This window comes from Marmota marmota, unplaced genomic scaffold (genome assembly GCF_001458135.2).
Source record: "Marmota marmota marmota unplaced genomic scaffold, marMar, whole genome shotgun sequence".
Lineage (NCBI taxonomy): Eukaryota > Metazoa > Chordata > Mammalia > Rodentia > Sciuridae > Marmota > Marmota marmota.
The window spans coordinates 9206609-9233054 of record NW_026000249.1 but is presented as its reverse complement, the minus strand read 5'-3'; the positions used below and the strand labels follow the sequence as shown (position 1 = coordinate 9233054).

General features: G+C 40.3%; 1 protein-coding gene across 10 annotated transcripts in view; it reads left to right on the top strand.

The window, feature by feature from the left end:
• Sh3kbp1 (SH3 domain containing kinase binding protein 1) overlaps positions 1 to 26446 on the top strand; it is a 279242-nt gene that overhangs the window by 49752 nt on the left and 203044 nt on the right. The window lies entirely within an intron of this gene.

Below are 26446 nucleotides of genomic sequence, written 5' to 3'. Positions count from 1 at the left end.
TTTTTTTTTTTGTTTTGTTTTGTTTTTGGCAGGGGGAGGGTACCTGGGGATTGAACTCAGGGGCACTTGACCACTGAGCCACATCCCCAGCCCTATTTTGTATTTTATTTAGAGACAGGGTCTCACTGAGTTGCTTAGGGCTTCGCTAAGTTGCTGAGGCTAGCTTTGAATTTGATATTCTCCTGCCTCACCCTCCCCAACAGCTGGGATTACAGGCATGTGCCACTGGGCCTGGCTGGAACCCCTCTTTGAGAACTGCTCTGGACTGCCCCTCATTGCTCCTCTTCCCCTGAAATTGCTTCCAAGTAGGTGAAGCAAGGTGCTGGAGGATTGGTGTATTTGAGGCTCTTGCAGCCAGGGATCTGGTCCAGACTTCTTGGTGCAGTGCCTAGCCTGCATGTGTGCTCACTCTGTTGCTGCTTGCTGTACCTAAAAGAGGTTTCAGATAGGCTCAGATAGCAGCTTACTCAAATTACAGTAAGTCCCTTCCCCATCTATGGATTCATTTACCTGTGGTCAACCATGAAAATATTAAATGGAAAATTACAGAAATAAACAATTCATAAGTTTTAAATTGCATTGCATTCTGAGTAGCATGATGAAATCTCACACCATCCCACTCCATCCTGCTACATCCCACCCAGGATGTGAATCATCCCTTTGTCCAGCTTATCCATGCTGTATATGCTGCTACCTGCCAGTTAGTCATTTAGTAGTGATTATCAGACCCACTGTTGCAATGTCATAGTGCTTGCATTCAAGTTATTTTACTTAATAATGGCCCCAAACAACAAAATTTTATGATAGCCTATTATTATAATTGTGTTCTTTCATTATTAGTCATTGCTGGTAATCTCTTATTGAGCCTAATTTAGAAATTAAACTTTATCATAGGTATATATGTATATGAAAAAAATCAGTATGTATAGGGTTCCAAACTGTACCTGGTTTCTTGCATCTACAAGGGGCTTGGAACATATTCCCCATTGATAAGGGGAAACTACTGTACTTCAGGTAATGGGGGTGAAGTTACTGAGTCATTTATGGAAATAGAGAACTTGGGTTAAGAACTCAGCCCCAGGTCCTTAGGGCCTTGAGGGCACTTCAGAAAGCCAGCAGGTTTGGGCACTCTAGGGTCTTGGCTTCCTTACAGGAAATACTCCTATATTTCCCTTTGTACAAGGTCCCACTGAACATATCCTTTAAATCTGGCTCTTTCTGTTGACTTCCTCTCTTTTTCTTTAGTTAGGGCAAGGCAACTCTCCTGGAAAGACCTCAGTGGCCCCAGGCTCTGTCTTTGACCTTCCTACTTGGCTTTGTAGCTTATAGCCCCTGCCAGTTACTAGCTTCAGTCCTTAGAGAAAGGGAGAGTGGATAATGGTTCCTCAGATTGTGTCATTGAGGGCTTACCTTTTGTTTTTCCCCTCCCCCCCCAAGTTCTAAGTACAACTGACATTGATTGGAGAGGGCTAGGGGATTTTACTTTATCTTGCTCAGTGATCTCTCAATGGGCCTTTTCATTCTTGGTGGTGTTTGTGTGCTATTTCAGTACAGATTTTGGAGGCAGGTGCTTGGTGGTTTGTTACAGATCAGAGGGACAGTAAAGTATGCAGGGTGCCTATGATAAGTAGCTTAAAGAACTAGGCTATCAAGCTAGATTTGGACTTAATTCCATTGTCTTTTGGCCCAGGGATATCACCACCTAGTGGACACCTCATCCCCTCATCCACCTGTGCTCCTTTTAGGGATTTCCTTTAGAGAGTTGCATCCACAAGGCAGTATTTCCCTCTGCTTCCATCCCTCCCCAGCATCTTCTATTAGGCTCTGCTAGGTCACTTGAACTATTACTGCTCATATGTGTGAACATTTTTTTTTACAATTTTTGTTTTAGTTATAGATGGACACAATATCTTTGTTTTATTTATTTTTATGTGGTGCTGAGGATCGAACCCAGCATTTCACATGTTCGAGGCAAGCGCTCTGCCACTGAGCCACAACCCCAGCCCATGTGTGAACATTTTTAAGTGGACTGACTTTAGATCATTTTGAAGAAAGTATCTTCTGAGGTCTTTCCTATAAGCTAACTGAAGCAGCCAAATTCTTTTATTGGGGGGGAGTGGATTCTTGGCCTGTTTGTTCTATCATCCTTTGGGCTAGTCACATTTGTGCTAAATACCAGTGCAATTCCCTGTGGAATTGTGGGATAAGGACACCATCTTATTCTCTCCAGTTTGCAAGAGGTAAATTAGGCTGCGGCACTTGTGAGTGGAATTATTAAATATCAATGGGGGATAATAAATGTGAAGTAGCTTGCAAATCTTTCGATATTATGGCTGTTTCAGTGAAAACACAGCTGCTAAGATACTTTCCTAGCTGTAATCGAGAAGGTAATTTTCTTTAAGGCTATTTAAGCTGGATCTTTAGTGCTTTTGGGTCATTAAGAAGCATGAATGGGAGCAAGTCTCTGAAAAAGATGAATAGACACAGAGCAGAGGAGCAGTAGTGTCTATGATGTTGAATGGCGACATTGAGGGCCCAGGTTTTCCAAATAGACCGAGGACTAATTTGTTGTGTGGTTTATTAATGGACTGGAGTTGACATTGAACTAATACAGCTCATTCTTCCATCTAGAGTTAATGTTTGCACTAAAAATTTCCCCAGTCATGAATGATTTAGAGTAAGCAGGCATGTCAGATTAAGATATAGTACTAATATTTCATGAGAAACATTGAACAAGGCATGATGTTTAAATCAATAGATGAGAATATGTGGTAAAAATTTCCAGAAAAGGCTTATAGGCTAAAGAAGAGCAGTTAATTGGAAAAAATTCAAGCTCACCCAATATTTAGATTTGTTTAGAAGCCAAGTAAACAGGAGAGGAAAGGAACATTTCTCTAGTTCTGTAATATCATCAGCTTTTCTGGTGTATTTTAGTGCTGTTGACAGTGGTGTGGCAATTTACCTTGGTGAGGCTGATGGGAACTGAGGGGATGTTGTTGAACATTGATTTCAGAATTTGGACTGTACCTATGAAGACCTATGGAGAGATTTGGATCAAGTCAGGTTGGGTGGCTTCTGCCCTCAAATGTGATAAAATCTCTTAATGTCATTCCATAGATGGAATTTCTACAGACTGTGCTCTGGGGACTGGTGACAAATGCTTTGTAAAAATTCTCTGTGACACTACTTGGAGAGGCTTTCAGAGAGGGGAATTGGGGGAACTGTTTTGAACTCTAGCTTCACTTATTACCCAGTGTCCTCAGAAGGCTTGCTAGATCAACACACAGATGGTGTCGTAGCAGCTCTGGTCAGGTTTGGGGGTCTGTCTTTACAACGTAGGATGGACTTTGTACTTTTTGGGGTCATTTTTGGGAGGATCTCTCTATTATTTGAGATCTATATATTAAGATCAACATATATATTGCCCCTCTTATCTGTAGGGCATATGTTCCAGGACCCCCAGTGGATGCCTGAAATTACAGATTGTACCAAACCCTATGGGTACTATGCTTTTCCCTATACATATATATCTATGGCAATTTAATTTTTAAATTAACACAGTAAGAGATTAACAGCAATATTAATAAAACAGAATAATTGTAACCATATACTGTAATGGAAGTTATATGAACGTGAACTCTCTCTTTTTCTCAAAATATCTTCTTGTAGTTTCACATTTACATTTAAAGTAAACACTTTACAGTTTATCTTTGGCATATCAGAATTGCCAGCATCACCATTCTTGTGCTTTAGGACATTTATGGGATTACTTACTAAGAACTGTGATACCTTGATAGTCGATCTGATAATTGAGATGGCTACTAAGTGACTGATGGACAGGTAGTATATGTGTGTATGACTAACCTAACGGATAGGTAGTATATGTGGATACACTGGACAAAGGGATGATTCATGTCCTGGATAGGACAGAGCAGGATGAAATTGGATAGTAAAGAGATTTCATCGTGCTACTCACAATGGTAAGTTTAAAACTTATTGTTTATTTCTGTAGTTTTCTGTCTAATATTTTTGGAGCATGGTTGACCCTAAAAAACAAAAAAATTGAAATTTCAAATAAGAAAAAACTCCTGTATAGGGTTTTTTTAAAAACTTGGGAATTGAAAACAGGGATGTACTATTGTGCCCAGCTCCTGTATAGTTTTTAAAACAAACATAAGGAATTTATTTCTCTGTGTATTAATAAAGTCCTCAAATTTATTGGGGAAAAGAGTATAAACCAGAATTTCTCAGGTTTCTTAAAGGTTAACCAAATGAGCATTGCCAGTGATTACCAAGAGGATATTTCAGAGATTTACTTTTACTTTGTTTAAATTATTGTTTATAACAGGTGAGATGAAAAAAAAAAGCACACACTACAGAGTAAGAAATCAAGTACTTTTATTTATATCCAGAAAATCGGAGAAGTAAGATAAAATCAGGGGCTGGGATTGTTGCTCAGCAGTAGAGCACTCGCCTAGCACGGGCAGGACCCAGGTTCTATCCTCAGCACCACATAAAAATGAAGGCATTGTGTTGTGTCCATCTACACCTAAAATATAAATATTATATTTAAAAAAAAAAGATAAAATCAGGATCAAGTCCTCAAAAAAGACCCTACAGTTAGGATGACCAGGAGAGTTTTTGAACCAGGAGGACTATTTGCCCTTGGTGACAGTACAGCCATCCAGCTCCCAGGAATCTATCTTTTCTAGTCATGTAACATTTGTGAATGCCGATGAGCATCTGCTAATTCCTTTTCTATGAAAGGGTAGCACTGGGTGACAAGGGTGTTCTCAGGACATAGGCTGCTCCCTGAAGCCACATGTGTTTCACATGGCAGTGCCATCAGCTGGGACCTGGGGGCAACATGCCAGTCCAGACCCTGGTTAGTCATTTAACTCTTCTGAAAATGATTCTGGTGTGTGTGTGGGGCGGGGGGCAGTGCATGTATGCACTCTCTCACCAGCATTGTAAAAGAAGACTGTGAATGCAGATGACTCAGTTATGCACATGAACTTGTGTCTTTACAGTTTCAGAAAACAAAAATATCCCTTCTGCTCAGTTTGAATAATTTAAAGTAAGATAGAATTTCAAAGAAGAGCTGTGATCAGGGACAAAGCAGCCCCTGGCATGAGTGATAGCTTGGAAAGGTATGGGTGGGAAGAGGAATAGAAGCCAGCTACTAAGGTTACCTATGCTGTGGACTACCTGGGGGGCGGGGAGCAGGGCATCTCTCTTTATGAGCGTCCCTCCTCTCTGCATCTGTTTCTGTGGCTGTCTTTGTGCCCATTTGTATTTCTCTTTGTGTGTCTGTGTATCACCCTCTGTGTGTGTTTGTATTTCCTATCCTCTGTCCATCTGTGGTGGGTCTGTCTGTCCACGGGTCTGTTTCTGTTTGTAAGTGGGCTGCCTTAGGAATTCTTGCCAGGCAGAGCAGGCTGGGCTGGTTGGATTCCACATCTGGTTTCTGATTAGATGCTAAAAAGGCTACGCCAGACAAAAATAGGTGTTTCTCAAGCTCCACACAGGGAACTGGTTTCCTCATGGTCATAATGTTACTGAAAGCTCAGTTCTTGTCCCTAGTGCCAATCCAATATCGAGGACATGGTCTGGAGAAAAAAGAGATGAAGTTTTATTGCTTTGCTAGCAAAAGAGAGGCACAGGGGGCTTTCAAAGAGGTGATTCAGAGGCTACATTCCACGTGTTCTCTGTTAAGAGTTGTAATTCACTTGTTAATTTAAGAAAGTCATTTCTGAGATCTTCTGGTGCCATCCTCTAAGTCTGAAAGACTTTGTTCCTGTGGAGGGTGTGTGTTCCAGGACAGATAACTCTGCCTAGGATAGGGAAGAAAGGTAATCTTGTTTCCCCTGGGTTTAGGAAGGGGGAAGGAGAAAAAGGAAGAGAAAGAAACATGTCCGATTTAAAATAAGTTGCAGTGGCAGAGCAGCAAGGGCTATATTTAAAGCATAAAGTGGACCACTGTTAAAATATGACATCTGCCACACAAATGGAGGAAGATGAGGGGGAGAGATAGCTGGAAGTCTTGGAATCATGTTTAATTGGGAGCTTATAACTCCTACCCCGTTTTTGCTGACCCACTTGCTTCTCATTTTGCATTGCTTTCATCCTCGACTATCTTAGAATTCTGAGTGTTTCCTTTGGCTTTCTCTATGCAGAATCTATCCCCCTGGGAGCTATTATTATAGCTCCTGTTAATTTTCACATTCATGTTCAGTGTGGCAAAGGAGAGGAAAAGAGGGAGCAAGGGTGATGACTCAGGAAGCCAGAGAAATAGCCCTTAATAGGTCTAGAATTTTGTCCTTGAATTAAAAAACAAACAAAAAACTGTCCCCAGGTTGTTTGGGCCTTGTTTCCTGATTGCTACCTTTCCTTCGACCTTGCTCTGTTCATTTCTTTTTTTCCTTGATTCTGTTTTGAGGGTCACAGCTTCCCCAAACTGGTAGAGGTGACTGTTAACTCCCTTTGTTGAAAGATTTCTCTCTGTAAGCTCATTTCTCTTATGGCATTCCCAGAAGCTGAAGGGACTTTCTTATTGTCAGTGATAACCCAAACTTTTACAGAGGACATTGTCATTGACAGTAATTTAAATAACTTTTAAAATATGTCTGAGAAGGGTTTAATATCCAGAATACATAAGGATCTCTGAATTCTCAACAGCAAGGAAACAAATAACCCAATTTAAAAATGGGCACTAAACCTAAATAGACATTTCTCTAAAGAAGAAATACAGGTGGCTAACAGGTATATGAAAAAATACTTAATATCACTAATCATCAGAGAAGTGTAATTGAAACCACAATGAGATGTTACTGATGTTACTCAGTCCTTGTCCCTGATGCCAATTTTTAATAAGGAGGACATGGTTTTGAGAAAAAAAGAAAAAGAAGTTTTATTGCTTTGCTAGCAAAGGAGAAGCACTGGGGACTCCTATCCCTGAGGCTGTGATTAAGAAGCTCTTCAAAGGCTGCATTCCAGGTGTGCCTTGATGGGGTGTCCAGGTGTGCCTTGGTGAGGTGTTGAAATTCACTTGTTAATTCAGGAGATAGTCACTTCTTAGTTCTTCAGGCACTATCTCCTTCTTTTGGTGGGCCTGTGCTCAAGGATAGATAACTCAGTTTAGGATGGGGAAAAGGTAATCTTGTGCTTTGCAGCCTGCCCTGCCCCCATTAGGGAGGGGGAGAGGGTGTCCCTTTTGAAATAAGTCTTGGAGCAGCAAGAGCTATATTCAAAAGGTAAAGTGGACCACTGTTATAAGGATAGCACTGCACTTCAGTAAGAATGACTATTATGAAAAAAAGACAAAGGATAATAAGCATTGGTGAGGATGTGGAAAAAAGGGAATCCTTGAGTATTATTGCAGATGTCAATTAGTAAAGCCATTATGGCAAACAGTATAGAGGTAGCTCCAAAAATTGAAAATAGAACCACCAGGCTAGGGATGTAGCTTATTAGTAGAACACTTGTCTAGCATGCACAAGGCCCTGGGTTCAGTCCCCAGAACAGCAAAACAAAAACCATATGGTCCAGTAATTCCCCTCTTGGGCATCTTCTAAAGGTAATGAAATCATTATGTTGAAGAGACATCTGTACCCCTATACTTATTATAGCACTATTCAGAATAGCCAAGAAATGGAAGCAACCCGAGTGTCTATCAGCTGATGAATGGAAAAAAGAAAATTTGGTATATATACACAATAGAATGCTATTCAGCCAAAAAAAAAAAAAATCCTGTCATTTGTGACTATGGATGGAACTGGAGATGAGTATATTAAGTGAAATAAGTCAGGCACAGAAGGATGAGTACTTCATGATATCAGTCATCCTATTACAGAGCCGAGGTCTTCCAGGAAACTGAGGCAGTGTGAAGACCCACCCCCCTTCAAACCCTGTTTTTTGGGATCAAGTCAGAAAGATTTCAGACATGACACTCGGAGTAACAGGAATGAGTTTATTGAAGGGGTAGAAAAAGGGAAAAGGGACATTCTCAAGGGAGAGAGTGGGTCCTCTCAGAGAGGAGAGGAACATGCATCTCTCCTGCACTCCAGTTTTATTAGGGATCACAGAGAAGTTTCTAGAGAGTCCCGCCCAGGTGCCCAGGTTTACCTTTTACTTTTGACTGATAACAGGGTAACATCAGACTTTTAAATACCTATTGCCATGACAACTCAATGTCACCTTGGCCCATGCTGACTGGTTCTAATTGGATTTGTGTGTGTGTGTGTGTGTGTGTGTGTTGCTGGGGATTGAACCCAGGGCCTTGTGCCTGTGAGGCAAGCACTCTACTGACTGAGCTATATCCCCAGCCCCCTAATTGGATTCTTAATCATGGTTAGCAGGAATTCTCCTTATCCTCCAGAATCTTGTCTGTGAAAAGGGTCCCAAAAGTCCCTCCTTTAAAGTAGCTTGGGTTCCTCTTATCAATGTTATTTCCTGCCTGCATTTCCTCAAAGATAACAGGTAGTTTGTTGAGGAATGTGTATGACATGTGCTTTCTACTTAGGCCTGGTGGGGCTGCAGGTATATTGCTTTTTGGCAAAGAAAGCATGTGGGTGGTCAGCACAATGGGCCCATTTTATAGAATTATTCCTTTAAACTCGTGTTCCCACTATCCTCATCTGTCTGTCCCCTAACAATACTTGGAATGTAAAAAATTTTATCTCATAGAAACTGAAAGTTTTCAGTTGGTTACCTGAGGCTGGGGAGAGAAATGGGGAAGAGATGGGGAGAGGTAGATAGATCAATAAGTACTAAGTTTCAGTTAGAAAGGAGCAAGAAGTTCTAGTGTGCTACTTAATGCACAGTAGGGTGAGTGTAGATCTCGATTTTGTATAACCCAAAAAGCTAGAAGAAAGGATTTTTAATGTGTTTACTATAAAGAAGTGATAAATGTTTGAAGATGTAGATGTTTAAATTGTTGGTCCTTAGGCCAAAGTAACTCCATTTTGAAAATCAGTCCCTGCCCACCCAGGCATGACCTTCCCGTTAGGCCCGCCCCCAGAGAGTCCCTAAATACCCAAACCACAACAGAGACATCAAGTAACAATCACAGGACCAGATGGGTTATTTTTTAACTATTCCTTTTTACATGACTATATAGTTAAGATGTTTTTTCCCAGCAGGCTGCTACAACTTGCAGAAGGGCAGCTTGGCAGATATTCTCTGTCAATAAGCCTTTTCTTGAACTCAGAGATGTGTCTCTCATGTGGATATTTGCACCACCTACCCTAACATGTACATATATTGAAGCATTACACAGTACCTCATTAATATGTGCAGCTTTTGCATATTTATGTATCAGTTTAAAAATAATGAAAAAATAACTTTCCTAATATATTTCTTCTGTTTTTCTCTTCCATTTACACCAATGTTATGAATTTCTTATTGTTTTTTACCACTGATAGAGGTATTTTCCTTATTAAATGATGTAGACATTTAAAATTTGCAAAATGAAGACAAGAACTAAAAATTAAAATGTGTCATCCAACCTCCTAGAGATAACCATGGTGGAGAATTCACTTTCTAGCCAGTTGTTTGCCTTAAACATGGATATGTGTTTGTTATTCTATTATAAAGGGGGGGGGATCATGTTTACTGTAGGTGGTATTTTGTAACCCAATTTTAAAAAAAAATTAATTGTGGTAAAATATACATAACATAAACTTCAAGCTGTTTTTAAAGCTTAACATAATGTCGCTTAATTTTCTGCAACCTTGCTAATTTTTTTTGGTTCTTTTTAGATATTCATGACAGTAGAGTGTATTTGGACATGTATATTATACATACATGGAGTATAACTTACTCTAATTAGGATCTCATTCTTGGGATTGTACATGATGTGGATTTTCACTGTGATTCTGCTGGTTATTAGTGAGGAGTTCTGCTTCCTCAAATGTTGAGTTTGAACATTAGAGAAGCGGCCAAGGCAATCATAGTAAGCAAGTTTTATTTAAAAAATAGTAACACAGACTTCTCCCTTCACCTTCTGAATATAGCCCTCATTGCTCTAAGACCATAGCTGGTGTCCCAAGAAGTGTGAGTGTCCTGCCCGTTTTATACATTTTAGAAATTCTTCTCCCTTATCTCTTTCCTTCCTGCTTAGGTGACTAGCCCCAGGGGATGTCAGTGGGCTGGAAGAGCCCAGGTGGAGTGGTCAGGCTGGAGGATGCAACTGCCCAGGGGACATTAATTAGCAGCTCACTGTTGCTCCAGGGTATGCTTCCTTAACAAGCTTCTGGGAGGGGCAGTAAGGGCAGTAATCTTGGTAATCAAAGGGCTCTGGAGGCCTTAACATTCTAATCTTCCAGGGGAGTTCTCCAATTTCCCGGTTGGCTTCCATTTTCTCCACATCCAACCCTATTACCTATCTACACTGACTGTCCTTAATTCTTGCTTCAACTGTGGTGTATTCATATATGAACATAGGAAAGTTATAAACCTTGGCAATGTTTTGCAAGTTAAAGTTGTAGAACCCTCTCCTCAAAAGTAAAAGAGCTGGAAGCAGAGTTGCACCATTAAGGTAGGGCTGGGGAGCCCAGGCTTCAGGGTGTTAGTGCTGTATTCTGCTGTGACTCTCTCAGAGCATTGAGGGCTCATAGGAATCATGTCCATGTAACAGTGGTCCCTTCACCTTCTGAATATAGCCCTCATTGCTCTAAGATTTAGTCGAGTTCTTTGCTTTTTCATCCAGAATGCCTCTAATAGCCACATCTAGGCTTTGTGGGTGTAGGAAATATCTGAAATAACTAATGTGTACTTATCTGTTGAATCATAAATCAGGCCACAGGATATAATTGGGAATCAGTGTGAAAAAATTTGACTTCACTTTAATCTTTCTATTGTGAACATCTATTTTATGTTGGAAACACAGCATATTCTATTTCTTCCAAATCCAGACACCACAAATCATTATTTTGTATTTTTTTCCCTTAAAGGAGAACATAGTTCTTTGCCTGTATTATCTAAACTCTTTTAAATGTGCCAGCTGAAATTGTTTGGTGTGTCTAGAATGCCCATGATTCATGCCATTTGACTGAGTGGCAGAGTCAGTTACATTAGGTGGATTTTAGCTTTACTCTAAGTGGTTATTTGGGTTTTGAACAGCAGGTATTGAATTTGAGTTTCTCATTTATAAGGTGGGGTGTGAATTGTACAGTGATGCTATTAATTTTTTTTGAACCCCAGATATTGCTCTGTGTTTTCTTCCCCCTTGAATGTGTCATGGAGCCTTAAAATACTTAAATGGTATTTAACCTTTTGAAAGTACTGTCTTATTGCTGAGCCAGGGTGGTTATAGCTGATTGGTCTAAATGGACATAGAGCAACAAGGCACCCAAGGAAGGTAATAAATCCTGCGATTTTGTCCCTTTGTGTTTTGGGATGGGTAAAAATCTCATGATTTGCAGCTGGTGTATATGTTTTGTGTGTCTGCGTGTTGTGTGTGTTTGATTGCAGTCTATTGGAAAATTGATACCGATGGGATGCATTATTATCGACACATGTTCCTACATGTGACCTAAAATCACTCTGCATTTCCATTTGTCAGGCTCCCCAGTGTGTTCTGGGTTCAGAGCAAATTAACTTCCAAATTAAAAAAAAAAAAAAAAAAAAAAAAAAAACAACCACCACCAAAGCTCTGCAAGAACTGAAGCTAAGCTACTGGACTGGTGTGGGGGCAGGGAGGTTTTATCATTGAAGGACAAGGGCAAGTTGAGAAATTGTTCTGTATTTCAGCCTGTTAATTACTGCAGCTTCCCAGCATGTGTGAAAGGAGAAAGGAGAATATCATCAATAGTGATTCTTTTCCTTAGTTATTCCCCTCACCTGCTATTTATTGTGAGCATGCCAGGGAGGAGAGATTAGCAGAGTCTGACTTTTAAAAAACCCAGAGTCCTAGAATCATGCTGCGTCTGCCTTTCTGGTGCTGAATGGTGAGGGTGGGGCAGGGCTGGCACTAAAGTTTTAGATCTATTTTTAAGCTTTGAGGACAAATCTTATAAATATGAGCTGGTGCTGCTTCTTTTGAAAAAGAAAAAATCCCTTTCTACTCTAAAAATAGTTTGTTGGGAAGAAGTTTGTGGATTGTTTGTTAAAGGGAGATTCAGAAATTCAGCTGAGTGTGTTTCCTAATGTAAACAGAAAAGAAAAAAGAAATCACCTCACAGCTACTGTCTGAAAGCAGATGTGGCTTCTTGGAAAAGAAATACAATTTCTGAGATTTCAATTCTAATGTCAGAATGTGGAAAAAAATGTGGAATTTTTCTTTTGGCTGCTCATTTTAGACCCTCTAAAATTCTACTAATTTCTTAAGATTACCTAGGTATGTTGTCCCTTTAGAAAGACATCCCTGATTTCTCCCAGGCAGAGTGAGTGGCCTCAACTTCTGTTCTTACCAGTACCTTTAGTCCCACTGGTCTCTCTCCTATAATACTCTGCATTATTATTACTGGAAGCTCTGTCTTTGTCCCTAATGCCAATTTAATAAGGAGGACACAGTTTTGAGAAAATTTCATGCTATTTATTGTGAGCATGAGGCTGAGGCAGGAGGATTGTGAGTTCAAGGACAGCTTGGGAAAAATAGTGAGATTGCACCTCAAAAAACAAAACGAGTAGGTAGAAACATACATGCAGACACATATACAACTCATTAATGGTTGCTAGAAGAGGAAGAGGAGTAGGCTTTTACTGTGAAATAGGTGCAGCTTTACTTTTGCTCTGTACTTTTTTTTTCTATTTATTTTTTGGAATGAGCATGTGTACCTTTAAAATTATTAACTTTTTTTTTTTTGTTGTTGTTACTAGGGATTGAACCCAGGGATTGCCCTAACACTGAGGTACATACCCATCTCTTTTAGTTTTTTATTTTGAGACAGTCTCACTGAGTTGTCCATATTGGCTTAGAACTTAGTTGTCTCCTTCCTCAGCCTCTTGAGTCAAGTGGGATTCCAGGTGTGTGCCACCATGCCTGGCTATTGTTAATTTTCTGAATGGTTTTATATATACATATGCACACACAGAGTTTCATAGGTCATATAGTGCTAAAAGACTTGAGTATACAGCATCTCCTCTCCCCTTTCTCTGTGTCCTGGTCTTTCTTCTAGGAGGCAATCACTCTTCCTCCTACCTATTGCTTCTAGTACTCCTGAATAATGTTCACATACCACTCTCTTGATTTGCTGATTCCAGATGTTAATTATTATGGTAGCTGAAGATTTCAGCTCACTTCCCCATAGCCATCTTCCCTTAGGTCCTCTTATTTCAGTTCTGGTTTTATTTATACTTAATGTTTTCATTAATGGAGCAACATTGATATTGAGTACTGAAGCAAGAATATATTCTAATTTGGGCAAGGGCCATGGCACATGCCTGTAATTCCAGCAACTTGGGAGGTTGAGGCAGGGGGATCGCAAGTTCGAGGCTAGCCTCAGCAATTTAACGAGACCCTGTTTCAGTGGTAGAGTACCCTTGGGTTCAATCCACAGTGCTCACACACTTTTTCTCCCCCCATCTATATATATATATTTTTTTTCTAATTATTTTCCTCATCTAATTTTTAATTTTCCCTAGAGATAGTAATTCTCTTTTTTATTGTTTGTTAACAACTATATCTCCTCATGCCTTGAACTAAACAGCTCTATAAAGTGCCTCTTTCCCCCTCCCCTCTTTTTCTCACTGGAAAAAATACCAGAGGCCTTCCGAGTCCTGCTTCACTCTGACTTGGTTGCTCTTTAAGGTGCTGATACTGCAGGTTATCAGTGACGCGTTCTGCTTCCTCACATGCTGAAGTTTGAACATTAGAGAAGCACACTGAGGCAAGCATATAAAGCAGGTTCTCGGGAGGGAGAAGGGGGCCATAGCTGAAATCCTGGTATCCCAAGAAGTAGGTGTTCTGCCCTTTTTATTCTAGGCTTCTTTTGTTCTCCTGCCCTCTTCCCCTTATCTCTCTCCTTCCTATGTTTCCCAGGAATGCTCATTGGGATGGCCAAAAGGTAGGTAACAGGTGGGCTCAAGGGAGAAGGGCAGGATGAAGCAGCTAAGGACACATTAACAACCTTATAGTTCCCTGTAGGAAGGTTACCTTGGCAACAGATTGGAGCAGGGGCAAGTTCTTGATAATGGTGGAGTAAGGGCTCTGAAGGAATTAACATTTCAATCATTTAGAGGACATACTCCAACTTCCCAGACTCACTCAAAATTGGCCTACTTGATCCAGCCTGACTCGATTTACCTATCTATGCTGACTGCCTCTCTAATTCTGGCTTCAGTGCTACCAGGCTTTTAGCCAGGAAATTCCTGTTACCTCTCATGTTGACTACACTGAGCCCTGGGTTCTTTATCCTTTTCTCTCTGGTGTTACTTTCCTTTATTTGGTGAAACACACTCCTTCCACCCAGTTGCCTTCTGAGAGAGAGTACATGGAAGTGAATTTTTTGACTTTTGTAGGACCAACCATACTAGGAATTGTATAATTGTACACTAAGAAGTCATTCCCTTTTAATACTCAACTGTCCTTTAGTACCTGGCCCATGTCTTTTGGCAGCTGGGATTCCCCTTCCTGCCTATGGAGCCTAAGAATTCTAGGCCCCAAAGACTGTGCTTTCATTCACCACATCCCATTTAAACTTCAAGATATCTTAATCTCCCATTTTACAACGGACAAAACCAAGGCGCAGAGGTTACACCCTCAGCAGTATCTGGCGGAACATGAGCTGAAGTGTCAGCTGCCTATGCCAGGCTGCTGTCTTTCCAGACCCAGCTGCTGCTTACTTTGGAGAGAAAAGCAACAGCAGCAGGCCCTGAGTGCAAATGCATGGCCGTTGCTTGCAGGGTGAGTCTAATTCTAGGATCCCACTTGTGTCTGGTTCCTGACAACTTCGGCTCCAGTTAGTCCTATTTCAACTAGAAGAATCTTCCAGTCTTATTGACTGTGAGTGTGTGTGTGTGTGTGTCTATGTGCGCGCACACACCAGTGAGACAAAGACATTGATATATAGTTGTGCTCTGAGCTCCTTGTGATAATTAAAATGCTCTGCCTATCATTCGTATAAGCTCAGTATAATTATTTTTATTGCTACAGTATTTGCTTTCAAGCAACGTAAGAATCCCCTCTCTGTTCCTTTTGTGATGAGAAATGCCTCATTACTTGGGAGTTTGTGCTGACTGTACAATTTAGCATTTGATCTTTTTGTTAACTGAAGTCAGGTGACCATACATAGGCTAATTAGATTAACCTGCCCCTCCTCTTCTCTACTGAAACAATATAAAATCCAGTATTCTGTTGGCACATGCTTTCCTTAGATTAATGATTTTAGAGTTGCTGTGTGGAAATTTGCATAGCTCCCTACAGCTCTGAGAAATGAAAATGCCCAGCTGTCTAAAAGCTTTAATCAGGAAATGAGCATGAAATGGCATTGTTTTGTCACGGGTTTGGAATAATTTATTCTTGACAATCAAGTTATCTTGGATGGAAATGTATATAAACATTCTTGTAACAGGTGCTTTTTTGTGGTAAAAATTCAAGAATTTCTTTACGGGGGGGGGATGGCAGCTTTCAAATCATTGGCACTCACAAGCTGGTCACTGCTGAAAATTATACTGTAGTCGTTTTTCTTGTCTCTCCTCTTTGAAATGGGAATTTATGAAGCAAGAGCATAGCAGCCGTAGGGAGTGTACGCATTGCGTGGGCAGAGCATGTTGTGGCTGCTAGGAATGGGAACTCAGCTGCAGGACTGCTGGAGCCAGCCTCATCAGCCACTTCTTGCCTGTGTGTTTGTCCCCTCATGGGACCCACTTCCCCCATCTGTCAAATAGAGACAATAATGGCCCTTACCTTTTAGTGTGGTTGTGGGCATAATGTGTTATTTCATGTAAACCCTTTAGAATAGTACCTTGCCCACAGTATACTCATAATAATTGTAAGCTAATTTCATATTTTTATAAGACCTACGAAAATGAAAACTATATCCAGTTTATTTTTATATTTAAAAAATCTTAATGCATTTATTTTTTTCCATTAGATTATTCATCTTAGGAACAATTGTGACTCTAAAAAAATCACATTGAGTTAGATGTATATACTTCTTTTGTTTATACCTGGCACATAGAAGGTGTTGTAATATCTGTGATAAGAATGATAGAGCAGGGTTGAGGTTGTAGCACATATGAGGCACCGAGTTCAATTCTGAACACCACATAAAAATAAGTAAATAAATAAAATAAAGGTATTGTGTCCATCTGCAACTATTTTTTTTTTTTTTAAAGAATGATAGAGCAATTGATAATGGCTAGTGTTCATTTAGCGAGTGCCTGGGCATTCCAAAAAATGAGTACAACTGATTCCTTCTCCTAAGGTGCTCAGAGAGCAAACACCTGAAGGGCTGACTTAAGGACCCAGACTTACAGGATGAGGTGAGAGCTCTGGGACAGGCATTCCACCAAAGGCACAGGCTCTCATCATGAAAATGATTAAAAAGACAGTAGAAGTGGCTTTTGGACCTTGATCGTCACTTCCTCTTGTTTTTTTTCCTCCAAGAGCCAGCTTTTTACTTACATGTGATCCAGAAGTTCCTGTATTTGAGTACTGTTCCATGGAGGAGGTATAATGTCCTTAGAAACACTCTTCCCCCACTCCCCAAGTAGAGACTTTGATGGGGAAAGTGCCCATCTCTGGGAGCTCAATTTGAGATTTGTGTAATTAACCTATTGGAGCATTATTAACCAATCCCAAAGTGTTTAGCATGATGGTCACGTTTACATTCTGGGCATCAAAGCACACTGGATGATAGAACTATAAATAGAACTATAAATAAGAGTTAATATTGGTTTCTTATGAATTCTATTTTTCTTGATTATTATGCCATTAGTTATGCTTGCATTCCAAGAATCTTGAATTTTACATCATATAATTAGAAAAATTGATTGATTGGGCCTGGTATAATTTTCCCCACAGCTTAGTTTTGTGTACCCTGCTTGATGAAATATATGCACTGGAAAATTTTCTATAAAACTGCATATGTTAGCAAACAGTGTCATTACTATGACTAGTAGCATCAGGGTCTTTAAAACTAGCAGTGACAATGATGTAGCTAAATTCTTACTAGGAAACAGTGTCAACTTTCTCCTTATTTGCAAAAAAAAGTAGCAGTCAATAATCAATACTGATCTAGAAATAGTAAATATACTTTGATTATCTAATTTTTAAATTTAAAAATTGAATAGTTAGCATAAGCACATGGTATCAGTTAAAACTGGCAAAATAATGCTTTCCCTGGCCCCCAGCTACCCTCTTTTCCTCTCTGGAGGCAGCCACAGTTGTCTGTTTTGTGTGGGTTCTATATTACCCATTGAGTCAGGCACACAAATCACCTAAATACTAGCATACATTCCTATGCTTTTTGACCTAGCAATATGTTTTGGTGATTGTCCTTATTGGAACATACAGAATGGCCTTATTCCTGGAAAGAGTTACATGGAATGGATTTATGGTCTCTTATAACCAGGTCCCTACTTCTCAGAGTTACATTCTTTTAGTCTTCTGCTAATTTAAGCAGTGCCATAACAGTTAATCTTGTACATATGCCATTTTGCACATGTGCAAATATATTTGTAGTTTAAATTCCTAGAAGTGAAAATACTACTCAAAAGGCATAGGCATTTGGGGCTGGGGTTGTGGTTCAGCAATAGAGCACTTGCCTAGCATGTGTGAGGCACTGTGTTCGAGCCTTAGAACAATAAATAAATAAATAAATAAATAAATGGATAAATAAATAAATACTAAAGAAAAGAAAAAGGCATAGGCATTTATTTATTTGGTATCAAGGATTGAACCTAGGGGTGCTTTACACTGAGCCACATCCCCAGCCCTTTTTATTTTGAAACAGATCTTACTGAGTTGCTTAGGGTCCTACTAAGTTGCTGAAACTGGCTTTGAACTTGCGATCCTTTTGCCTCAGCCTCCTGAACCACTGGAATTACAGGTGTGTGCCACCATACCCAGAGTATTTAATGTTTTCTGTAATTCATTGGCTCTTAAAAATATTTATTTTTTAGTTGTAGTTGGACACAATACCTTTATTTTATTTATTTTTATGTGGTGCTGAGGATCGAACCCAGGGCCTTGCACATGCTAGGCAAATGCTCGATTGCTGAGCCACAACCTCAGCCCTCATTGGCTCTCTGTGTGTGTGTTTGATCTGGAATGTGTGTCAGTGTCAACTTGCCTTCTCTCTGAGAGTGTAGAAACATTCTTTCATGTTTTCTTCTAGTGCTTTTAAGTTAAATTTTAAAACAAGTACATCATTTATTTTGAATGTCTAATATTCTCATTCAAATAAAGAAAAAAGTATGCTTGTTTTGAAAAATGAGGCACTGTGTGAATTTTCTTATTGTTACCACCTTTTCCCCACCACCTTTAAGCCAGATCTGCATCTTCTGAGATGAGGAGTTGAGGGTGATCCAGGGAATACCAGTGTATTTTTGTAGGGATGACACAGACCTTTATGTTATCACAGTTTTGGACTGCATTGGATACCCCCTCCCCCAATCTGTAGATAGTTGTTGTGCCTGTAACACTCCACATCACTGACCATTCACTTGACAGATATTTATTAAGTGACCTCTAAAGCATGTCCAAATACTTGGTTGATATTGACACCTTTTGAAGCAGTGGTAATCATCTAGATGTTTAGCAGGGCATGGGCAAGCAAAAAGGCTGACTGTCTCTTAGGTAATTCCATTGTAACTCAGGAAGCAATGGTTATCTCTTTGTGACTTGAGATTAACTCTTCTTATCTATGTCCAGTATCCAGCACTTGTGTTCTTGGCAGCATTCTTTTATCCCCACCCTGTAGGTCAAGAGATTGTTGATCTCATTCTCATGTTCTTGTTATTTTCCTGCTCATGTCATCAGTGATTTTTGGGAGATAATACTACAAGTATATCATGGTGTAAATATGCAGTTGAAGGTTATATAAAATATGGTAATAGGTATCCTCTTACATTAATTTTTTTCCTAAGCTTTGGGCTGAAAATGTCATTGGTATATTTATAATTAGATGTCAAAGCATTTTCTTGTAAGTAACAGCTTATTTGTAAATATGAAAAAGCCATTGTGGTGTGAGACATCAGTGTGGTTTCACTATGTAATTTTTAGGGGAAATAATGAAATATTTCAAGCATATAACAAAAACCAGTGTGTGCACTGTCTTGCCTTATGTTGCCATATTTACTTTATATATGCATGTATGTATGAATGTACATATTCATATATTTGTATATATTCCCCTTTATAATTTTCTCTGATGAAGTGGGTGCCTTTTGTGGTTTGATAGCATGGGTATTTTATTGCAGTAATCACACACACACACACACACACACACGTATTTTTATTTTTTTTTTAGTTGTAGATGGACACATGTCTTTATTTTTATGTGGTCCTGAGGATGGAATCCAGTGTTTCACATGTGCCAGGTGAGTGCTCTACCACAGAGCCACAATCCTAGCCCTATGTATTTTTTTTTTAGGAAACAGAATCTTTCAGATTCAGCTGAAGTTCCCCTTGTACTATTGCTCTCTCTCACAATCCTTGCTGTCTTTCCCCATGTGTTCTGAGACAGAGACTAGCCTTTCCTGAAGTGAGTCGAAGGCTGGGAAAGCAGGTTCTGTGTGCCATGAACACCTGCAGAGTGGGGCTGCTTTTCCAACTTGCCTTTGGTATAGTGGGGAGGAAGATAGGTATGTGAGGGAGCAGTGAGCTATTTCTAGGGTTCCATATCCACTCAAAAATTCTCTTCATTGGTAGATTTGGTGTAAAGATTCATTTTTAGAGATTTTTCTTTTATCTCCAGCCAGTGGTAATTTTGCAAAATGGTTTTCCCTGAACTATTGCAGGGGGCACAGCTGTGATCCTGCAGCCATATCTGGCTCAAATGGAAGCTTTCCCTTCAGAAAGGGATGGACCAGAATTGAAAGGAGGAATGATGCCTGTTTTTCCCCCGCCCTGCTTCTAGCATGAGCCCTGGGGGCCCTGCTCAGACCTCACCCACCCCTCCTTCCTTAGGGAAGTCCCAGGACCAGCATTCTGGGCAGGTCATGGTGGCGCCGAGCTCCCCCTGGTGTCTGGCACCAGCTTGCTCCTTGTGCATGTACTGTTGGTGGCAGGAGAGAAGGAAATATTGCAAGATAGGTAATAGGCAGCTGGGGTGAAGAGCAAGGATCCATTCAGCTGATTGTGTAAATGAGATAAGATATGATATCCCTTTGCTCACCCACTCGATAGGCTGCATTTGGCACATTACAACTATTCATTCCCTTAATGTTGATCCCAGAAAGCTTCCCATCACCTGAGATGAACAGTAAAACATCCAAGCACTCGCTTTTCATGTTTCTGATCTTCTAGGGCAAAATATTAGCACATTTTGATTTAAATGTGCTAATATTTTAACTGTCTTCTACTAGTTTAAGCATTTATGTTATTCTTTTAAATTGAAATAGCCTATAGTAAAGTGTAGAGGTCTTGGAAGTACAGTTCAATGAATTTTTCAGTATGTGTACACCTGTATAACCATTGCCCAGACCAAATTATAGAACATTTTCATCTTCCCAGCAGGCTCCTTGCTACCCCTCCTCGTCAGTGCCTTGCCAAAGGTAGCTGCTGTTGTGAGATCTCTTACCAGTGATTAATTTTGCCTGTTGCTGAACTTCATATAAATGAAATTGTACAGTATGTAATCTTTTGTGTTTGGTTTCTTTCACTCAAAATTATCACTGTGAATTTCATCTGTTACATGTAGTTATTTTTTATTGCACTTGCTATTTTAAAATGACAGTAAAAATATATTGTACAGTACTCTCCAATTCTATTTGATCCTGAAGACATCTCTGTGATGGCCCATTTAGCATTTGGGGTCTTTTACAGATGATAAAAAGGGTCACTCAGATGTTTTAAGTTTTACCCCCAAGGTCACACCCCTAGTAAATTATGATGCCATAGCTAGTACTGGTTTTCTGACTCAGAGCACCATTCTCTCCATTCATCATGAATCCTGTGCCTTAACCTGTGTCATCATTGGTAAAAAACATGAAGAATGAGAGGAGAGAGGGGACCATCAAATTGGACTTTTGTTTGGTGTTTTGCCATGCAGTATTTTGGTTGGAGACTGACCACCTAAATCAAAGAAGAGCCAAGCCAGTCAAACCCCCAGCACCTGGAGAGATGGAATGTATGAGGGGGGTGGTGGTATGTGCATGTCTGGAAAGGAGAATGACCTTGGCTCAGCAGCCAGCCACTTCCAGGCAACTTCGCTTATTGGAAAGCAGACTAACTTAGTTTAGCTGCCAGTCACATACAGATCACATGTTGGCCATTGAGGTTGGTGTTTGCAGGTGTGTGTCATGGAAAAATTTTTCACCAGTGGCCCTGTTGGGGCTGTTTGGCCTTTGAATATGGGTGAACCCTTTTGGCTTTATTCAACATTATGCCTTTGGGGGAAGTAAGAATGTTGTGAGGAGTTCTCTTCCTTGCCTCAGTGGCCCTTGAACATATATCAAGCATCATTGCAGCACTGATCTCTTGTTGAGGACCTTAGTCTTATTGTCCATGCCATATTTCCATTGTTAAAGCATCATATTTGAAGTAAAGAGAAGCTGAGTTTCTTTTGCCACCTAAAGAGGTTTGCTGACATCCTCTCTCATCTGTATTGTCTTGAAGCAACTGAAATCATTGCCAGTGTGTATAGAAAACAAAATGTCTGCAGGCATTCATGTGTGAATTCCAATAAACTCCCAGGGCCCACAATTCTGACAGAGTATAGCCTCTGCTACTGGGATAGTAGCGCTTGAATTCTTTACAAATGGGCTTAGTAGTCAGAAAGCTGAGACTGAGGGTGAGGTAGTGGGTTTAGGAACACCCAACCCCTGGAAATCTAGAGTCCTAGAAACTTGGATCAGAACCTCGGAGAGCTCCAGGTATGGCAACTATAGGCAGGCAGGGGTTGCTCTAATGCCAAGTCCACCCTCCTCTGCAGGAAGGAGCTGTTTTATGTGGATAATAAGCGATCTCACAGATTTGGACCTCAATAGTCTTGTGTAAAGTGGTACACTGCATCCTTTAAACATGGAGAAAAGCTATGGTTCCCACTGGAGCCGCTGGTAGAGTGACTTCAGGTGACATTGTCTCTTCTCAGGGAGGTGAGATGTAGGAGAGCTCTTCTTTGAAGGCCCAGAGTTTGGTCCCAAGGCTGGCTCTGCCCCTAACTAGCTTTGTGGCCTTGTCTGCACTTGTGTCCTCTTTGACTGCCTCTCACTACTCTTGTGTATAAAAATATATGGCTGGCAAAACCAGATTTTTTTCCCTGATAAAGTTATTGGAAGGAACAAGTGAAAAATATCTATAAAAGCACTTCAATTTATATAAGCCTTTGCCAGTGTAAGGCCATATTATTGTTAACATCATCACCCATTTTCAAAGTACACAGATTTTCAAAGTACAAAGTACACAGGAGCCTATGGCATCAGAATTCTGTGAACATTAAGGTATTGGGCCAACTTGGATTTGCATGATAATTGGTACCATGGGGGCAGCATGCATGCCAGATATTTTTAGCCAGAAGCAGACACAGGGACTTGTGGCTTACTGTGATTTGATAAGTTTTTGAATGAAAGAACTTGGCCTGGGTCTTCTGGAAGCAAGTATGATTTCATTAGGTAGATGATAGGAGCAGACATTTGTTTTAGGAGCGTCCCTTGTGGCAGTAAAGAGGCTAAACTGGGAGGGGAGAGACTGAAGGTGGGGGGAGGCATTATCATAATCCAGGCAGGACTCAGAGAAGCTTGGTTATGAGATAAGGTCAAAAGTTGGACAGATTAGGCTTCAGTTCTGGCTCCTACTTGTTTCCTTAACACTCTGTGTCTTTGTTTTATGTCTCTGTGAGTAGGACTATTGTGTGGATGAAAAATTGCTATCCAGGTAAAGCTCTTAGAGGAGGTATACATTCAGATGTTAGATACCATTTATGTGAGTTTTTTCTTTTGTGAGTGTGAGTGTGTACATAAAACAAAATTTGCCATTTTAGCAAATTTTAGTGTTTAGTCAGTGGGACTGATTACATTTATAATGTTGCACAACTCTCACCACTAATTCCAAAACTTTTTCATCAATCTAGGCATATACCCTGTAAACATTAAACACAAACTCCCCATTCCCCTCCCACCACTCCTAGGTAATCTCTAATCTACTTTCTGTCTGTATGAATTTGCCTATTCTAGATCTAGATATTTCATGTAAGTGGAATTATGTATAATATTTGTGCATTTGTGTCTGGTTTACTTCACATGTTTTCTAGGCTCATCCAAGTTGTGGCATGTATCAGAACTTTATTTCTTTTGAGGTTGAATGATATTCCATTGTATAGATGTACCACATCTTGGTTACCTGTTCATGGACACATGGCTCACTTTTATCTTTTCAATGTTGTGAATAATGCTACAGTAAACATAGGCATACAAGCATCTGTCTGAGTTCCTGCTTTCAATTCTTTTGAGAACCTCCCTAGGACTAGAATTGCGGGTCATATGGTAGTTCTATGTTTAACTTTTTGAGGAACTGTATACTGTTTTCCATAGGGCCTGTACTATTTTACATTCCCCGCAGCATTGTATAAGGGTTCTGTTTTCTCCACATCCTTATCAATATTTTCCATTTTTAAAAATTCTAGCTGTCCTATTGGGTTTGAAGGGATATCTCATTATGTGTTTCAATACCTTTATTTTGTTTATTTAGTTTATCTCATTGTGTGTTTCAGTACCTTTATTTTGTTTATTTAGTTTTTTTTTTTTTTTTTTTAATGTGGTTCTGGGGATCGAACCCAGTGCCTCACGCATGCAGGCCAGCGTTCTACTACTGAGCCACAACCTCGCCCTTATTGTGGTTTTGATTTTCATTTCTCTAATGACTAATGATGTTGAACAACTTGTTATGTGCTTGTTGGCCATTTGTATATTTTCTTTGGAGAAATGTTTATTAAAGTCTCTTGCTTGGTATTTATATTTTTAAGGCCATAGAGGAAGAATAGAGAGAAATAGAGATTAAGGAAGTAGATAAAGCCAGACTGGGTGGCTGATTATATAGGGGGGTTAAGCTGACTTTTCCAGCCTGGTAAATTGGTGGATGATAGGGTGTTAAACAAGACAGGTCCCTTCCCCCGCCCCCTGGGAAGGGGTAGTTGGAGAAAGGTGTTGTCTTTGGGTGGAATGACATTGAGTCCAGGTGTCTGAGGGAGGAGCCTGCACCATTCACTACCGCATCCATATACTTGATTGGTTTTTCTTAAAAAGAAAAATGTGAGGGAAGGGGGTTGGAGTTGGAGCTCAGTGGTAGAGTGCTTGCCCAGCATGTGTGAGACACTGGGTTTGATTCTCGGCACCGCACATAAATAAATAAAATAAAGGTCTGTTAACACCTAAAAAAAATTCAAAAAAAGAAAAATGTGGGACATATTTTAAGTTTTGTCTCCTCCCTCCTTCTATCCAAGAAGCAACTTAAGAAATTCAGGTGCTGGGGCTGTAGCTCAGTGGGCTGAGGTTGTAGCTCGGTGGTAGAGCACTTGCCAGGCATGTGTGAGGCACTGGGTTTGATCCTCAGCACTGCATTAAAAAAAAAAAAAGTATTGTGCCCATCTACAACTAAAAACAATATTAAAAAAAAAAAGAAATTCACTTAGCGTTGGGCCTCTGTCTGACAGATGTAAATAATCACTGGGAAAATGAAGGAATCTGTGGTTTATGGGCCAGCCTTCTGCTGCTGGAGCTCAGCCCTACCTGCTCTTGATTGGATTAGTTCTTCCCAGCCAGCTGCTCATAGTGTACTGCGTTGACACACTGGACAATGAGCATTGTTGAGAACCCTGGCTTTTGGGGCTTTATCTAGTCGCTCTCCCAGCCTTACAACCTCTGCCCTTCCTCACCTTTCCTCAGCTTTGTGCCATTAGTTAAGTAAGCACTGAGCGTGTCACCCCTGACCCACTGAATTTCTTGGAATCACTACTTGACAAAATTGTCTGTTGTGTTACTGATATCACATTGCATCAAGGTGGGGAAATTTGTGTGCGCACAGTCATAGGCCACATTGTGATGGAGAGTGAGATTTGAGCAACTGTTTTTCCCCCAACGAAGTTCTAGAGCCATAGCTGACCAGCAGCCATCATGTGGCTCAGGTGGGCAATGTTTGCTGATTGTCCCCTGATACCATCTGCCTGTGAGGCTGCAGGAACCCCCAGCAACCATTGTTCTAGCAGGTGCTGGAGGCTGCTGATGTGGGTGTCCATATATATACATACATGAGCATACAGCTTTGTTCAGTATGCAGAGATACCAGTGGAGGCCTAGGACAGAGCCCTGCCTACTTAGGGCTCTGGATGCAAGCTGAAGCTCTCAACCCACAAAACACCACCAGCCTCAGTTGCTGGTTTCCGGTGGGGCCCTGGGGAGACAGGAAGAGAGGGCGAGGCTGTTGTGAAAAGCTAGCAGTTGGGGAATTGGATTTGGTAACTAACTCACTTCCTAGTGTGTAGGAAGCCTAGTGGCAATGTTTTGATAAGCAGTTGTTTTCTTTCTACTTCTATCCTCTGCTCAGGCCTAATCATGGCCCCTTATATAATTCATGATTTTCCTGCTCATTCCATAGAGAGAACCCTTCCCCAGTTCTTAACCCTGTTCTTTCTAAAGCACACATCCCTTATCTGTGAGTCCTTCCTGCCATTCAGTCAGGTTAGCTCCTAAGTTTTCATGTTTTCCCCCTAAGTTAGTGTGATCATGGGTTCAGACAAGCCCTTTGGGAAAAATTCCTGTGAATAGACCTGCACTTTGTGAGTTACCGTGATTTGGGGTTATGAATGCTTTGTTGCAGATTTATGTAAGTTATTAAAGTAATTTGAAATAAAGATTGAGTATCCCTTATCAACACATTTGGGGTTAGCAGAGTTTTGAATTTAGGATCTAAAAATTTTTTTGGAATATTTGCATTTATGTAATGCCATATCTTGGTGATGCACCAAAGTCTAAGCACAGAATTCATATACACATAACCTAAAGGTAATTTTATACAGTGCTTTTAGTGCTCCTGCATTTTCAGTATGACCCATCATTGGAAGTCAGGTGTAGAATTTTCACTTGTGATTGTCATGTCTACTCGAAAGTTTTAGATTTGGAGCAATTTGGATTTGGGATTTTTGGATTAGAGATGCTCAACCGATAATTATATCAGCCACCAGGTTTTAAAAATGCAGATCTTAATGAAACTTTGAGAAGCATCCACCTAGACTGGGCAAACTTCTTCTCTAAAAGGTCAGATATGTTAGATTTTGGTCTCTGTTGCAACTACTCAACTCTGCCGTTATTGCACTAAACTAGCCATACAAAATATGCATGAATGTGG